The 13,397-nt window shown below is 44.3% G+C and overlaps 1 pseudogene; it reads right to left on the bottom strand.

Annotated features, from left to right (window-relative positions):
* Window positions 1-2,240: 2,240 nt before the first annotated feature.
* Window positions 2,241-2,354, bottom strand: LOC136656595 (5S ribosomal RNA; annotated as a pseudogene).
* Between the last annotated feature and the right edge of the window lie 11,043 nt (window positions 2,355-13,397).

Genomic DNA, 13,397 nt, shown 5'->3' with positions numbered 1-13,397 from the left:
AAATCATTGAATCTGTCTTTGTTTTTTGTTTTTTTTTAAAAAAGCATCCTGATTGAAAAATAAATAACATCTGCTTCTAATCTCCTTACATAAAGTAGCATTTTACTACTGGATTATGAGCTTCTGATCCCTCATTTCTTCTAAGCAGTTTGTGAATATGCATATTGAGTTAAATAACAGTGTTAGTCACGCAGGGCCTTATCGTCCCATCACGGAGCCATCAGTAAGGAGAGCCTTCCCTCAATTGTGGCACAGATTAAATCCAAGCAGTGCTGTGTGCTTGTTATACCCCTATTCTCACAGCTAGGATCACTGCCTGATCCTTGCCCATCCATTGCACACCACCAAGGACTCTTTTCCGACATCTGCACATTCGGTTGACTGTGTTGTTAAAACTGTACTTCAGCTTAAGAACATTTTAATGTTCCTTCTTCCGTTGGATTGGGCTGCCCTTAGTACAGCACAGGGGTGGGCAGACATTTTGGCAGGAGAGCCACATCACCTCTTGACACTGTCGGGGGCCGGGAATAAAAAGAATTAATTTACATTTCAAATTGAATAAATTTGCATAAATGAATACATTGGAGATGGAACTTATATGAATGAATGAATTTTACTGAGCTTATTTACAATACGTACGAGAACTATAGTACAAGCATGTAGAACCACATGAGAACTATGAACTGTTTGCCACACATCTCTTGCACAGTGAAAACATACAGACCAACCCAGAAACACATGGAGACATAAGTTGTTCAGGGGCAATGTGGGGGGCGACGGAGTTAAAAAAATGCCCAGCGAAAAGCAGACTATGAAAGGCTTTGCTCTAACTCGACTCAAAGCTCATGTCTGGTGGTTGCAACCGGCAGTTACGGGCCAGCATGGGCTCCCACAGTCCCTGACAGGTCAGAAGCTCATTAGAGCCTGGGGGCTCCCTGCGGGCTGGATTGCAGGTCCCAGAGGGTGGCAAATGGCCCCCGGGCTGGAGTTTGCCCACCCCTGGTATAGCATATCTTCAACTGAAAATCACTCAGCAATATCTGTTTCTATTGCCTGCATAGAAGAGTGAGGAGGGGGATGGATGAAAAGCTAAATAAAGATAGCTGGAAAATATGAAATGGTAGCTACTGAAGGACCATAACTGCCCTCACTGCCTTGGAAGGTGCATAATTAGGTGTTTGTTTTCAATAAGATAGGACTGCAGCCTAAGTCTAACTGAACACAATGGGCTTACTTCTGAGTAAGGTAAGGAACACCATTTTCAAACACCTCTATTCATGATCTGACAAAAGAATGACGCAATGCATTTAAAATGATATCTAAAATATATCAGGATTGAATATTGTTAAACATTTTGTTGGTGCAGGTGTAGGCTATGCTGGTGGCCAAGCACTGGGTACAGTATAATAGAACAGCTTAAGCGGGCATCCCTGTTGAATGTAAGTATAGTGCTGCTGATGTCACTGAAACCATAGCAATGGAAGACTTCCCAGAAGACAGTACCCAGGCAACCGTTCCGTAACAATGCTTCTGATTCCTTATTTGCTACAAAGATGACTAATGGCCCAGTCCTACTTGGGCCGACCCTTGTTGCAGCGCCTCTTTTGCTGGTGTAAAGCAGCCAATGCCAACTGTAAAAGGCATTGTGGCAGCATGCAATTCAGCACCCTGCCAGGGATGCCAGCGGGAAGACTGGAGCATTCTCACATACATCATCAGTTCTCTCACTGCCTGCTAGAGCAGGTACATCAGTGGGAGAGACGGGAGGGGTAGGGTAAGGTGGAACAGGAGCAGAGCGGGGCGAAACTGGGCAGGGAGAAAAGCATAACAGGGTAGGGAGGCTGGAGGTAGGGTGGATCCTGCAGCAATGGCACACACCTGATCCGATCCCCATTTCCTGCAGCTTCTCCATCCCCTTTCTCTTCTCAGACTTGTGCTTGCGAAATAGCTAGTGCAGGTCCAAGCAGACACATTGATGAGGAGGCTTACAGAGGTGTAAAGGGATTTAAATACCCTTTCACCTCTGAAGCCTCCTGACTCCCCCTCCCCAAAACAACAACAACAACAACAACACAGTGTGCCCATTTTTGGTATGGCCAGTAGCACAGAGGAAAGGATAGAACTGATCTCTAAAACTCTTCTGGGGAATTTTGCATCTATTCTCAGACCTCACTGTGTGCTCACCCCGTCATTCCAATTTAGCTGGTTGGCAACCTTCAGTCTCGAAAGACTATGGTATAAGCCTACAGCACCTGGTATTCCCAAGCGGTCTCCCATCCAAGTACTAACCAGGCCTGACCCTGCTTAGCTTCCGAGATCAGATGAGATCAGGCATGTGCAGGGTAACAGTAAGCACCCTACAGGTAGACCACAACTGCGATACAAGGACATCTGCAAGAGGGATCTGAAGGCCTTAGGAGTAGACCTCAACAAGTGGGAAACCCTGGCCTCTGAGCGGCCCGCTTGGAGGCAGGCTGTGCAGCATGGCCTTTCCCAGTTTGAAGAGACACTTGGCCAACAGACTGAGGCTAAGAGGCAAAGAAGGAAGGCCCACAGCCAGGGAGACAGACCAGGGACAGACTGCACTTGCTCCCGGTGTGGAAGGGATTGCCACTCCCGAATTGGCCTTTTCAGCCACACTAGACGGTGTGCCAGAACCACCTTTCAGAGCGCGATAACTGTCTTTTGAGACTGAAGGTTGCCAACAATCTCAGACCTATATTCACCCAGGCTGGTCCATGATTGCAGGTAATTTTGGAACTGGGGGTGCATGTTGCCAAGCCCTATTTTAGGGGATCATGGCCTAATTTTCTGAAATCTTGAACCTATTCCTCCTTCATTCGAAGTTTCTTAAGAATTAAAAAGGATTCAGGTTTAAATACAATGAAGGAAAGCACCTCATAGCTCTTAGTGAGCCACACTAATCAAGATGGAGAAAAATAATTTTAATGAATAAATAACATTCTATTCATTATTCATCTGCTTTGATTTAACAAATAGTTGGAGTAACAAATATTTTCTAATTTTAATGAGAATTGCTACAGAAATTCATAAATATCAAAGCAAGTTATTTGAAGATGTCGAATTCTACGCACTTAGAAATGTAGCAGGAATGATCACTTACCGCCCAGCCCTAATTAGGTCCTGTGCCAGTGGACCATGTGTTCCAAAACATGCACTATCACAAAAGCGCTATAAGGAGCTATAAGGCACATGACAGCACAAGGTCCAGGAGTTTCTGCACATGGCCGCAGTCATTTAGTAGCCCACTGGAGCAGTTAAGTCCAATGCAAGGGAGGAAGGCAGGGAGGGAGTTGAATGGGGTAGTTAGATGGATGCATCAGCACTACTTTGTGAGGATAGAATTGGCATAAGGCCCTCGTTGCACTGGTGTTAGTATACCGTTGATGTAGCAAGACAGGCTTAGGATTGATGGATGTCATGCCCTATTTCATTTGTATTCTATTCGATCTGTGTGTTGCTGTCATAGCATCCAAGTAAGACCAGGCCATTAATCATTTACTATTTTAAATACTTTTACAAACACAATTATACTATTAGGATTTTGCTGCTTTTCACCAACTTGGGTCAGCTCCTTCTACTGTGTCATTTGTCCCCTCCAACCATGCACACAATTTCTGTCTATGGCTTATCAGCCCAATCCTATCCACACTTTCCTGGGAGTAAGCCCCATTAACTCTAGTGGAACTTACTTCTGAGTAGACATGCATAGGATTAGACTCTATGCCATTGGTTCCCAAAGTTTTTCAACTGGCACCTCCCTTGCACTACTGGGTCATTGGCCACTGCTCCCTATTAGGGCTACAATCCTATACATTGTATAGGGCAGTAGGTTTTTCACATGGATTCTGCAGCTCCCCTGGCTGGTTTCTGTGGTTCCCCAGAGAGCATGGCTCACAGTTTGGGAACCACTGGCTTATGCTGTGAGCGTTATTGCTAAAAGTGACTTCTGTTTCCCAAGGTTCAATTCTGAATTCTTTGTAAGCGTTGGCAATTGTCACCTGTACAAAGAATAGATAATTATCTGCTGAGGAATGCAGGCCTTGCAGCCCAAACTGGTGGGCAGTTTAGCCGGTTTATACCCCTTTAATGGAAAACATCACAGGTTGGGCCTTGCGTTCCCTCACCCCCGTCTCCATCACCCACAAGACAACATACGGCTAAGTTCCACCTGACTAAGCAGCTGGCTTACAACAATCTCAGCAAAGCATACAGCTATCTCAAAGAAGGAGGAGGAAAAAAAGACCAGTGTTTATTTGTAAAACCCAAGGCTTTTCGGAGATTTGCTTTTCTCAGGTCTGTTTGCCACAAACCTCCAGTTATTCCCAAGATTGTTACATGATATGTATGGTGTCACAGAAGCCAATTTAAGTGAGTTTTCAGCAGATAACTGAAAGCATGACCCCAGCTAATGGATATTCATTTCAGTGCTACCATACTAGCTCTCACATAGTTATCTCCAAAGTAGTTGGTTTGTTTAGGAGGGAATCTTATTTTACTTTATTTTTTTTAAACAAAGTTGAGATTTAATGTCTTAAGGATCGAATACATCTGACTATAATTGCTAGCAGATTCTAGATTTTAAAAATGTTTTCATAACTGAGAACTAAGTAATTAAATGGCTATGCCTTTTTATCCTGTGCACACAAACTTAGGAGTAAATCCCATCTGAATCCATGGACTTCCTTCACAGCATATGGGTCAGGTTCAAAAGTTCCTGCCTCCCTCCCCTTCCCAGAGATGAATCAGCTGCTAGATTCTTTCAAGAGGTGGAACCTCCACTACTCCAGAACATCCCATTTGACTGTCCTTCCGCTAGTTCCCAGTTCCTCAGATGGGATAGGAATGAACTGCTTCTGCTTTTCCACTGCTGCTGTAGAGCCCCAGTTAAACTGGGATGGAGAGGGGCATCTTCCATGTTATGAAGGATAGCTGAGGGAAGAACCAATGACCCAGGTTTCTCATAAGTTAGTCCAAGACAGAAGTAGGGGCAGTGGGGTAGCTACAGGGTAAGTACTGCAGTTGCTGCAATGTGCTATGTAAGCAGCCCCTCCCACCAGCCACTGGAGCCATTCTGGACAGTGGTGGCAATGCGCATGCACTCTTGAGTATTGCCATTGCTGCCTGTAATAGTTCCAAAGGTGAGTAGGAAGGGTCACTTTCATGGCGCACTGCGGCACCTGCAATACTTACTGCACCACCCACTGTAGCTATGCTAGAGTGGGGTGTGTGCGAGTGAGACGAAAGGAAGACAGCAAGTATGGATATGCCCATTACGGAGGGCCTAGACAGAAAGACAGAGCCCTTGCCCAAAGGCCTGGCAAGAACTCTGCCCCCCACAGTGCCCCATGTGCTCTGAGGTTGGCTGTGTGGAACTCACTGCTAATCTGATATTTAAACAGGAATTCATATTATCACAACCATGAATTTGTTTTCTATGTGTTGGAGATTTTAAAGGGTTAACCTAACTTCTCTCAGATGAGGAACATTAGAAAAACATGACTAGTGTTTCTGTTAAAAACAGGATAGGAAAAGTCATTATGTCAAGTTGACCTGCAGAGAAAAAACATGTGCGTCATAGCTTTCCCAAAAGGAAAATTACAGGGTCTTATGTAATCAAAGTTGTAGGCCAGAAACTTCTCCATAATAAGTAACAGACTTTGCAGTTAGGGCTGGAACCATGCACTAGGATGCCCAATAAGGAAGTGGAAGTCACGTGGGTGTCACATGGGTACTTTGTTTGTTGCAAGGTATAACAGAGAAGTTTTGGGTGTGGTTCTCTGAGAAACCAAGGCTCCACCATGGGGTAACACTTCTGTATCTAACCTGTATCCAACCTGAACCTAAAATCTATGTCTAATCTGTAAATAGCTAGTAAATAAACATTCTATACGCTTTTAAAGGAGTTTGTGCCTGTTTAGCGTTGACTCAGAGAACGAATCCGAAATATTTCCGTCAATGTTATATTTTCTATGGTAAATACGTTATATTTTTGTGCTTTTGTACTGGCTCTTTTATTTATTTTTTTTAAAAAAATATTAATAGAAAAAAACAATATATTTTTTCATTCTTAAAGTTTTGGGACTGGCATCCCCTGTAACGGCCGGCATGAAAAATTCCATGCGCTTCTAATGATGGTAAAACAATCGACACAGGACAAACAGGAAACATTTTTAACAAGTTGCCTTGGGCGTGCAAGCGCTTCACCAAAAAGAATTTCAGGCTCAAGAAATAACAAGTCAGAATTTACAAATGTCAAATCCAGTCAGTCACAAAATAAAAAACTACCAACCACTAATGCTGCCAGGGATGTCAAAGTTGCAAGAAAGATGGTAATAATGTGAGCTAGTCGTAACTGCTTCCGTCCTGTCAGGATCACCATATGCTATGTTTTTTCGAAGACACTGTCATCTTCTGAGAGATATTGACAGTGAGGTTGTTCACAGGTGTATCTTTTCATTGGACCTCTTTCTTTTAAACAAGAAAAAAGACTTTTCCTTTAGAAAAAAGAATAATATACAGTGGCTCCTTCTTATCTTCAGACTTGGCATCCTCTGATTTCAGTATCTGTGGATGCCAAACCTGCAGCTGGAGAGTCTCAGAAGACCTCCCAGCTGTGACCAGAAGTGCTTTCCTGTGGTGTCCAAGAAGCCCAATCGTGGATTTAATTACCCACAGCATTCGGTATCCATGGGGGATACCGCCACAGATACCCCACGGATACCAAAGGCCCAACATATTATGGTGAAGGTGCTACCCAGAGGCTCATTCATACATTTTGTAGCCTTGAGAAGTCTTATTGTTGGATAAGAAGTCTTAGAGAAGAAACGCTGTTTATTATTTTTACTGATATGTGTATCCCATCCTTACTGCAAGGAGCTCAGGACACTGTGCATGGTGTTTATTTTATTTTTTCCTTGCAACAACAGGGTAAATTTTTATCTGATAGATTTATTATTTATTTATTTATTTATTGGATTTGTATTCCGCCTTTCTCCCCGAGGGGCACCCAAGGCGGCTAACAATCAAGTTAAAAAAATACAGATAAAGATTAAAAATACAAAACGCTTAAAAACAATTAAAACAAGACAAAATACATAGCGGCAGACTGAAAGCACGCAGTAAAAGACATAAGTTATAAAAACAGCCCTTATGGTGCCTCAAAGGCTTTCCTGAATAAAAAAAGTCTTCAGGCCCCGCCGGAATGTTAATAATGAGGGAGCTGCTCTCAATTCAAAGGGGAGGGAATTCTATAGTGCAGGTGCCACCACCGAAAAGGCCCTGTTTCTGGCTGCCAGATATGGAGGAATGTTAATAATGAGGGAGCTGCTCTCAATTCAAAGGGGAGGGAGTTCCATAGTGCAGGTGCCACCACCGAAAAGGCCCTGTTTCTGGCTGCCATTCCCTTCACCACTCTCAATGACGGCACAACCAACAGGGCCCCTTCTGATGACCTTAGAGAATGGACTGGATTATATGGAAGAAGGCGGTCTCTCAAATACGCTGATCCCAAGCCATTGAGGGCTTTAAAGGTCATAACCACTATTAGTAGTCCCACACTGGTGCTTCATATATAAGCCTTGCTGAATGAACCAAAGAGCCTTCTAGTCCAACATCATTTTTCCCACAACACTTCACCAGTTGACTTTGGGTAGCAGGAGAATACCTCTCCTACCATTGTTCCCCTGCAACTGGTATTCAGAGGCATACTGCCACTATACATGGAGGTGGTGTACAGCCATCAGGACTAGCAGTGACTGACAGACTTGTCCTTCATGAAGTTGTCCAATCCCTTTTTAAAGCCACCTAAACTCACAGCCATCATATCTTGTAGAAACCAATTCCAAGGCTAATTCTGTGCTGTGCAAACAAGTACTGCCTTTACTCCATCCTAGATCTCCTACCAGTCAGGTTTATTGGCTGAACCTTAATTCTAGTATTGTGAGAGAGGGGTACAACCTTCTGTCTCCACCTTCTCCACATCAAGCCTCTTCAGCTTGCCCCATGTAGGAATGAGACAGGTCAAAGGCCCCCTCCCCAGCCCCAGGCTCTTGATAGAGGAACAGTATTTAGCAACTAGCCAGTTTTGTATGTGTTGCTGTTTTTCAGGCAAATCTTATGGTTTTTTGTACAACTAAAGGCATAATTGAACCTTTTTGCATGTTGTATTTCAAAAGTTTATTTCTAGTGGTTCATGTTGACCTTAAAATGGTTACCATGACCATCATCATCATGGTAGTACAGCTTAAAAGAGGGCAAGTGAACACAATTTGTTCTCAAAAAGCAACCTTAGCAAACAAATAAAAATTATACCCTATGTTTGAAATTGGTTTTGTGCTTTTCAAATATTGATGATTGGCATTCTTAGAAGTTGCTGCCTTGGCAAGCCATCTGTAATAAAAACTCCAAGTATTCTCTTGCTGCAGCTGCAGTTGGCTGGGAGAGTTCATAGGAAATAAAACAAAATTGCTCTTTGGAGTGAAATTCTGATTTTAAAGGGCCACAGGAGTGGCCCTGAATGATGTTCTATTGTTTGAATTGGGAGTGGCAAATTCCCAGGATCAACCTTTGCAATCTGGTTTCACCAAGTAGAATTCAGCATCCCTTCCACTGATGCACAAGCTTCCCAGTGTTTTGAGTCAAATTTTTGCTCACGTTCCAAGTGAGTGTCGATAATAACTCAACCCTTTGTGAACCAATTGTTCACGAAGGCTCAAAGAAAGGTATAACCTAATTCCCCATAGATTTTTGATCCGTGATTTTATCTCAATGTGATGAGAAGGGCCCTTTAAATTAAAGGGGAAAAGTCCTTTAACAATAGCCTTTTTAATAAGGGAGAGGGCAGCCGGCTGACAATCCATCAATCATTCTCTCTCCAGGCACTTAGAACAGCTTCACTCCAAGGCAAGCAACCCCCTCCCTTCCCCCTGAGCACGTGAAAGAAAGCTAATCACTTTACATTGGTGAAGGGAGGGGTTGCTGGCTCAGAGTGAAGCCTTCCTAAACACCTTTCAACTTGCTTGAAACCAGGCATAATGACAAAATGGTGTATAGGTAAAAAGAGTCACCTAGAAGAATGGCTAGTGCCATCTTGAAGAAGTATCACTACTATGTATATCTGATTCATCAGTGTCCCATGACCATGTTACCTCACTTGGGGCACAATCCTGAAGCACCCTTGCGCCAGCCTGGGAGGGTCGCAAACGTGCCGTAAAGCACATTTGTGCTGCCAATTGAGTTGGGGAGGCCAGTACAAGGATGTGCACTGGCCTTCCTACACCACCACAGGAACCTGGGATGGGTGAGTTTGCACCAACCTTTCCAGGATGGCATGGGGGCTGGGGAGTATGGGGAGGGTGGGGAGGAGAAGTTTTGGGGTAGGGGAAGTGTGGGCAGTGGGAGGTAGAGCCAGGATCTGGGACATGCCAAATCCTATCCCGCAGTCTGGGTTTGTGCTACCTCTATAGGGCTGCTGTGAGTAGCTCCACTCCTACTGCAGTGTTACCTGGAGTAAGGGGAATTATTTTCCCTTGCCCCAGGCTGGCCTGCAATCAGCCCCAAACTTGTGCTGGATACCAGCCTGCCTGTTCCAGTGCAAGTTAGGATTGAGCTGTTGGAAGCATGCTCACAATACACTTGTGCACAGTGGTGCTCCTCCATAACCACCTCTGGAGGGGCAGGGGAGTGTGCACATTTTCAATCATCCTATTTCAGCATCCCCCATTCCAAAAAAGTGACACTACTGCAGGCTCCACTGCATCCTACAGGGGAAGTTGCAACACTGGCAGGCTCTTCAAGATCAGGAGATATTGGTTCCCTTGCCCCAGGGAAAGCCCCTGCTACCACAGTAGGACAACTTGGATCTGTGCCTGCTAGATAGCCAGCACAAATCCATGTTGCTCCGTGTTGGCAAAGCAGGCCGAGGAAGGGGGGGGGTAGGCTATGGCATGCCCTAGCCCTATCTGCCCACCCCTTTCCCCATAGCCACCTCCCCCCACCCTTTCCCCTTACCCACCCTCCCCCGCTCTTTCCCTGTCCCTGCACTGCTTGACCTAGCCCTTACTTGCTTCAACACGTGCTCCATCTGGATCCGGCCCCAGCGGGATGGCACATGCCTTCCTGCCAGTGCCACTGACTTTTGCACTGTCACCAAGTGCTTTACACCATGTTTGGAACAGCTTGCATCAGAGGGGCATGTGCTCAGGCAGTGCAGAGAGGGGACAGGATTGAACCATAAGTAGTTATTCTAAGGGTCAATTGGGTTTCAGCACCTTCTCTCATTCTTCTCTACCTAGATTCCCCAATAACATACTATCTCAGGCAATATTTCACCCTTCATCATACTGGATACCTTTAGGGCAGTGTTTCTAAACCAGCGGTACAGCTACCACTAGTGGTACTTGAGGTGGTACTGGTGGTACTTGCAGGATCCCTTCTGCATGGCAGCGAGACCAGGAACAATGGCAGGAGCATCCAAAGCATGCTTTTCTGTGCTCAAAAAGCTCTCCTGTCCACCCCGAGCCTCTTACTGATTTTTTGTTGCATTGCTTCTAATCTCCCAACCCAGAAGTAACTGGTAATGATGACACTGCTGTTACTTCCAGTGGTACTTCGAAAAGGTGGACTATGTGAAGTGATACAGTAGAGGACAAACCTTGAGAAACACTGCTTTTTTTTGGGGGGGGGGGGGACAAGTTAAACATCTAGGTCAGCCCTTTTCAACCTTTTTCATCTCAGGGCACACTGACAAGGTACTAAAATTGTCAAGGCACACCATTAGGTTTTTGACAATTGACAAGGCACACCATGTTGCCAGTTGGGGCTCCCATCTCTCATTGGCCCTACTAATAAATGGCCTTCCCCCAAAATTCATGTGGCACACCTGTGGAATGCTTGTGGCACACCAATGTGTCATGGCACAGTGGCTGAAAATGGCTGATCTAGGTGTAGGCAATGCTTGAGCTAATCACAGTCCAACACAGTAGACTTTGCATTCCTTACAGTTCAGCATTTTCTTTATCTTCCAAGGCTTGAAACTCAATCATAAATATTTTCTCTGAGCTATATACATCACAGCCCCCAAAACATATTCTCAGATTTGCTGTTCTTGAGATTTATCGTTGTAAACATGGCTTTTCCCAACAGTGCTATTTTCACAGACTCCCATTGTCTCTGTAGATTGCAGAATAAGATGTTTTTTTTCTTCTTCTCCAGAATGCTAAACTGATGTATATAGTAAACATAGCTGGAGGGATTCATTTATCTATTTCCCCTTTTTTTATTATTCTGCCAACAATTCTCAGACTGATTCATATTGTTTCTGCAAATAATTGTCTTTTGTATTTTACATAGGAGAAAAAAACATTTTGGTTTGGGGAACAGAGCTGAAACATGGCTTCATCGACGGTGCTTTGTGGGAAATTCGTTCACGCTAAAGGCCACATAAGAAAAAATATATTGTGGGCTGGAGGGATGCATTTGATGTTGGTATTTCCATTTCATGTGAATTAATGCTTTTTATGCATTTCATGTATGCCAGACTATGGTTGATAGGCAAGGTACTAGTGGTACCTCTTCTAGAACAGTGTTCTACAACCTTGGGGTTCCAAAGTCTCAGGTGTGGGGTTGCAGCAACTTATGGGAATGAAAACGGTTGAAGATCACAGAACTCGAGCACCACCAGGTAAAGAGGGAGGCACCTGATGTCCCCCTTCAGGCACCAGGAGATTGTGTCCCAGTCCTGCTCAGGTTCTTAGCAATTGTGCTAAAATAACTTTCACTAGTGCCAGGCTTCGTGATAACTTTTGCCTGCTCTCTCTAAAAAGAATATTTGGTTAGAATGAATCATGCTGGGAGGTGTGATGGGGCAGGGAGGGAGGTAGATAGGGTCCTGGTAAGGAGGGGAAGATCAATGATGGGTCCCCACTCTCTTTGTTTGTTTGTTTGTTTGTTTGTTTGTTAGGGTCATGGCACAAAAAAGGTTGAAGACCACTGCTCTAAAACATTCTGTCTCATGGTGGTATAAAAAAAAAAGTCAGGTCTGTTCTTGCAGAACAGTTTATGCATACATGTTTATCACCTGATGATAGCAAATTCAGCATCAATATATGAGTGCATGAGTTATCACAAATGTGGCAAAAACCTTGGCAGATCTTTCATTTCATGTCAGAACCAGTGTTTTCCCTTGGAGTCAGTTCATGTCATTCAGTTTGCTTTGCAGGTATCCAGCAGTTTATTGGCACAGTGTTGAGGGACAGAAAAAAGAAATTAAATATATAAATTAAATAAATACATTAGAGATGGAACTCAGATGAATGAATAAATGAATGGGCTCAAATGTCCAGGACTTCTCCAAGCATGAACACAGCCCAAGAAATAAAGCACACACTTAAATTGACCTCCTTTCCCCCACGCCACAAGCACAACTCTGGTTGTGTTAGGTCAACTGGGCCAGAGGCTCTCAGGGGATCAGAAGCTGGTGTGGGCTGGATAGAGGTTCGCCGCTGGCCACATCTGGCCCCTGGGTCAGGGTTTGGAGACCATTGCCTTAAGCCATTATTATCCCTGAATCTAGCCCTTGTGACAGTGTTGTGCCAGAATCACAGTGCCAAGTCTTGAGTCAAGTTCCAAGTCTCTGCTCCTCTTGACTAGAGTAGCAAACAAGTCATAACGGGTGACCATCGCAACCTATCCAGAGCTGTTTCTCAAGTCGAGTCCGAAGCTTTTCAAGAAATCAGTCAAGTTGCAGAAGCGGCAAAAAAGAAAAGCAAGCAAGCACACACACAAAACAGAGTCACAAGCACACACAAAAGCAAGTCTTGACTCAAGTCTATTTGAGTCATGAGTTTTTCCTGAGTCACTGCCATGAGTCTCGAGGCAGCCCCGAGATGTTGATGGGGGCGGCTCGGGTTTCCCACGTGTCGCGAAAACCCATTTCTTATGACTCGAGTCTGAGTATCAGTCGTGACTAACCATCCCTGCCTTGCAATCGCTGATCTCATTACAAAAGGATTAGATTTATAATACCCAAACCTTAGGCACCATCCAGTCAAAGTTCTGTATTTTAAGGCCCATTGATTTCAATAGGAGAAATTTAAGCACATGCTTTAACTCTTCCATTCAAACAGAGGCCTTAAAAATCCTTGAGATCCTTGTGCACCTGATATCTAGGAGCGGTTGTTGCAAAGTAGTGTATTTTATACAGGTCACTGTTGCTATTAATTCTCCTGCTACTATGTTAATGACCACACATTTTCATTTTTGCGGATGAGGTGTTTTCCTTCTAAATATTTTTTGCCATGTCGCTCTTCTCTCTCTCTCTCTCTCTCTCTCTCTCTCTCTCTCTCTCTCTCTCTCTCTCTCTCTCTCTGTCTCTG

Source organism: Tiliqua scincoides, chromosome 6 (assembly GCF_035046505.1).
Source record: "Tiliqua scincoides isolate rTilSci1 chromosome 6, rTilSci1.hap2, whole genome shotgun sequence".
Classification (NCBI taxonomy): domain Eukaryota; kingdom Metazoa; phylum Chordata; class Lepidosauria; order Squamata; family Scincidae; genus Tiliqua; species Tiliqua scincoides.
Note: the sequence above shows the minus strand (reverse complement) of the source record. Positions and strands in the feature narration are given on the sequence as shown.